This window comes from Schistocerca cancellata, chromosome 5, assembly GCF_023864275.1.
Source record: "Schistocerca cancellata isolate TAMUIC-IGC-003103 chromosome 5, iqSchCanc2.1, whole genome shotgun sequence".
Taxonomy (NCBI): Eukaryota; Metazoa; Arthropoda; class Insecta; order Orthoptera; family Acrididae; genus Schistocerca; species Schistocerca cancellata.
This window is the reverse complement of record NC_064630.1, coordinates 423122060-423127210: the sequence shown is the minus strand read 5'-3', so window position 1 is coordinate 423127210 and position 5151 is coordinate 423122060.

Genomic DNA, 5151 nt, shown 5'->3' with positions numbered 1-5151 from the left:
GCGGCTGTAGCGGGGACAGAGCCTCTCCGTCGTTTCTAGGCCCCCGATTAACATACAATACAATACAACAATACCGGATAGATAGGGTCGGTGTCGTTCGCCAGCCAATTGACGATGAACGAGCAGAGATGTACCCCATGATTTTTGAGAGTTTGGTTTAGGGGACGTGGTACCCATACACCCGATTTTTGAGCCTTCCTCATTGCATACAAATGTCGCACAATGGTGGAATGATCACAGTTTATCAAATTTTCCAGTTCTCGAGCACAGTGAAAAAGACCATTGTGGAATAATGCGTTTAAACGATCTTCACCAAACCCCGAATGTCTCCTGAACGTGGAGAGTCACTAATGTCAAAACCATTGACCTAAAAACGAGAAACACATTTTCTTTTCCATTCTATGTCCCGTGGCTTTATCCCCATACATGTCGCAAATGTTTCTGGCTGCCTCCGTTGCTGTAACCCATCTATTGAACTCAAGCAGAAGAATATGTGGGAAATGTTTCGATTTCTCTATTTGGCACCTCATTTTGTAATGTACACAGCTCCACTCACTATGCCCAAATGACAAAATGACATTATATAAAGTCAAATAGCAACAGTAAATTATAAATAAAAAATCACAGTCGATAAATAAACAGACAGCAACAGGAATACCAACATGCAAAACAAAAACTTTACGAAGTTTTGGACCAACCTAATAATATAAAGTCGATGCCACATAGCGAGAAAGTGTCTACTGAAGATGGCAACAATGATGGGACGGGGCAAATGAGCGGCACCCATGGTGGCAGGTAGCAGTTGACCGTGGCGGAGACGAGTTTCATGCCGGAGAGGCAGGCTAGGCCGACAAACACGAGTGTCGCGCCGTGGTGTCGGGTTGCGGCCGCCATATTGGGGCCACGCGACGCTGTGGCCGCCCACGGAAGGCCGCATTCCTGGCCCCACCCCGCCAATATTTCTGTCTCCATCTCCGTTACTTCCGACTCTGGCACTCTCTCCTACAATTGGCTACATCTCATTTTCAAATCGCATGCACGAAAATGCTAGATTTCTGCCGCTAATACCTATTATTACGAAGAGCGTTCAGAAAGTAGGTTGAATATTATTATGAAAGGCCAAGTAACTTTTATTGGATACTGGACTACACTTGAAAGTAACACAGGTAAATGGCACTATTTCTCAGCGTAGTCACCAAGTCTCTGGGAACAACGGTCGGAATGTTCTGCCAATCGTTCAGTTCCTCGATGATGTAAATCCGCTCATTGGCCACGGAGCCATTCGAGAAGCGCTGTGTGAACGTCCTAATATCTGCGATTGGTGCAAATTAGTTCCTCGGCTTGCTTGGAAATTGTCGCCTGTGTTCGATGTCGATGACCTTCATTCCCGATCGGCATCATTCACGTCTGTGTGGCCTTGATCAAATTCTTGACATCATTTTACTGCGGCTGGAGGCGGCATTGCGTTTGTTCATATACCGCCAGAGTCTCACAGATAATCTGTGTACAATTTACGCGTATTGCCCACAAGATTCGTACTACTCTCACGTATTTTAATTTCCTGTCACCGCACCATTTGACTCTGACTCTGTGATACACCTGTTATCGGTTCCGCAGCAGATCTGTGTCTGCACGATTCCAAATTGATCTACTTTCTCCTGACAACGGAGCACACTTGTTGCGAAAAGGTTTTAGAGTGGTACGGGATGATTATCTTATTTTTTGAAGCCCTCTGGTAAATGTCAACTTGGTTTTCACTTTACAACAGATTCGATGGTGCTATTGGCACTTCTGTTATTCTAGTTTGCAATGTAGGAGGGGTGTTTAATAAGTAATGCAGCACTTTCTTTCTGAATGCAGATGGCTTTTATTCAGGCTTCCACTACACAATATTATTCCCCAAACCTTTAGCTGAAAAATCATATTTTTCAACACAATCTCCGTCCAATGGGACGGCCTTACGCCACCGTACTGGGAGGGCCTGTATCTCCTCATGATACCGTTCTACTGGTTCGATGTCGGAGCCAACGTCTTACTGCATCAATAACCTCCGCATCGTCCACGTACTGCTTCCCACGGAATGGAGCCTTCATTGGGCCAAACAGATGAAAGTCCGAAGATGCGAGACCCAGAGGCTGTGGGGTGGATGAGGAAGAACAGTCGAATGAAGTTTTGTGAGCTCCTCTAGGGTGCGCGGACTTGTGTGAGGCCTAGCATTGTCATGGAGAAGGATAAGTCGGATTGCATTTTTTGTGGCGACGAGCAGCTGAAGTTGTTTCTTCAGTTTCGTGATGGTAGCACAATACACTTCAGAGTTGATCGTTACACCATGAGGGAGGACATAAAACAAAATAGCCCTTTCAGAATCTCAGAAGTCCGTCGACATGACTGTACCGGATGAGGGCGTGGCTCTGAACGTTTTCTTCGGAAGAGAGGTGGCATGACGCGACTCCATGGATTACCGTTTTGTTTCCGGTTCGAAATGATGAACCAATGTTTCATCGCCTGTGACGATGTTCGACAAAAATTGTCAGTAGCACCTTCTTGAAGCGCAATCAATTCCGCACAGATGGTCCTTCTTTGCTCTTTGTGGTCTTCTGTTAAGCGGCGAGGAACCCAGCGGGCGCTCGACTCTGAGTACCTCTACTGGTGGACCAGTGTGTCAGCACTGCTTAAAGAGACGTCCAGCTGAGCATCATGGTGTTCAGTTGTGATCCGTCGATCACCTCGAATGAGTACCTGCACATTCCAGTATTGCAGGAGTCACAGCTCTGTGCGACCGGCCGGCACGCGGGATGTCAGACAGGGTTGCTCTACTTTGTTTGTGATGTGACAGACGCCTCACTCAACGACTCATTTGTTCACTGTTAGGTCTCCGTAGACATTCTGCAAGGGCATTTGAATATCTCAGCGATGCTCTGGTTTTCCGCCGAAAGAAACTCGATGACGACTCTCTGTTTGAAACGCACCTCCGTTACAGACGCCATTTTGAATACTACGTATAGTGCCGCCGCTTATCGGGACTTCATGAAACTACCGTGGGTTAAGCGGGAATATTCCACGATGTCACACAACAAATTTCGTATCTTTTAACCTAACTTGTCCGAGAAAAATAAATGTGCATTACGTCTTGAACGCTCCTCGTATTATCGGTATCCATATACAAAAGGTTTGTGTGTGTAAGAACAAACAGACTTTTCTCTACGTCACCCACTGTCACCCACTCGTAGTTGAGGTCGTAGACAGACCTTATTCTCATGATTTAGTAGGGAAGTTTGAACGCGGTGCGTGGCAATGGATGAGTGTGGAGAGCAAAAATCCAAAAAAATATGAAGCAACAAATAGTCTTAGGAAAAGCTATATACTCTGTGATTTACGAACTTAACTGTACCTGTGAAAATGCGTTTATAGTTTCATTCGTCCGATGTTGTACGATGCTCACGCTGTTTCTTCATTCAGACTTTAATAACGACGTCTAATATCAAATAGATCAGCTTTTGATCTCTCAGCGCGTTTTCGTCGATCACTTTACCGACGACAGCAGAGACGCAAAGAAAAAAATCCAGATAGACTGAAAGATAAAGATAAACCTAACTAAAAAATGTATAACCGAACCGTACACTACAGCGATTTCGGATAATCATTTCGCTTGTTCTGCATGGTTATAATCCTTTTCATAGCTTAGTGCGTTTTCGTCAATCATTTTGATAATGCCTTATGAAATAAAGTAACTTCCATTCGTTTCTAGCTTCATTTGAATATTATTATATCAAGACAATATTACCAAACTAGAACTGGCCTCCGGTGCTACCCTCGGTTAATTATTTCTGCGTAACGTAACGTCAATGCCAGTATGGATGGAACACGGTGAAGATTACATAAGCACAGAAGTGGGTCTTATGGAACTACATGTCCAAATGAAGTGATAAGTCGGCAGAACAAGTCCTGAAGCATCAAGGAGTAGTCTAGATCTAGTCTCCACATACTTAAGGTATCACATATCGTGCCGGCCGAAGTGGCCGCGCGGTTCTGGCGCTGCAGTCTGGAACCGCGAGACCGCTACGGTCGCAGGTTCGAATCCTGCGTCGGGCATGGATGTGTGTGATGTCCTTAGGTTAGTTAGGTTTAAGTAGTTCTAAGTTCTAGGGGACTAATGACCTCAGCAGTTGAGTCCCATAGTGCGTTTTCGAAACGCATGTCACACAATGGTTTCTTCATCCGAGAAAAGAGGAAAAAGTCACAGGGCGACCAAGCCTGGAGAATGTGAGAGGAACAGATGGAAGCTATATTTTATAGAACCAAGACGCAGCGTGTGTGATTGTGTTCCGTGCAGAACAAAATGGCTCTGAGCACTATGGGACTTAACTGCTGAGGTCATCAGTCCCCTAGAACTTAGCACTACTTAAACCTAACTAACCTAAGGACATCACACACATCCATGCCCGTGACAGGATTCGAACCTGAGACCGTAGCGGTCGCGCGGTTCCAGACTGTAGCGCCTAGAACTAAACAAATGTGTAAAGAGGTCAACAGGTTGGCCATTTCCTTCTCACAGCTAGGAGGTACGACTAGCTTACACAGCATAAAGTTAATTTGAATACATCTACATCTACATCTACGACATACTTCGTAAGCCACCTAAAGATGTGTGGCGGAGGGTACTCTTCGTACCACTAACTGAGAAGAATGATTGTCGGTCAATTTCTGTATTCGCTGCAGTTTCTCGAATTTTCTCGTCATGGTCATTATGCGAAGCGTATTTGGAGAGAAGTAATTTGTTGTACGACTCTTTCCGGAACGTACTCTCTCGAAATATCGATAGTAAATCTCTCTGTGATGCGCAACGCCCCTCTAGTAAGCCGGCCCGAGTGGCCGAGCGGTTCTAGGCGCTTCAGTCTGGAACCGCGCGATCGCTACGGTCGCAGGTTCGAATCTTGCCTCGGGCATGGATGTGTGTGATGTCCTTAGGTTAGTTAGGTTTAAGTAGTTCTAAGTTCTAGGGGACTGATGACCTCAGAAGTTAAGTCCCATAGTGCTCAGAGCCATTTGAGCCATTTCAACCCTCTTGTAACGTCTACCAATGGAGTTTGTCGAGAATCTCCGTAACACTCTCTCGCCAGCTTAACGATCCCGTGAAGAAACGTGCCCTCT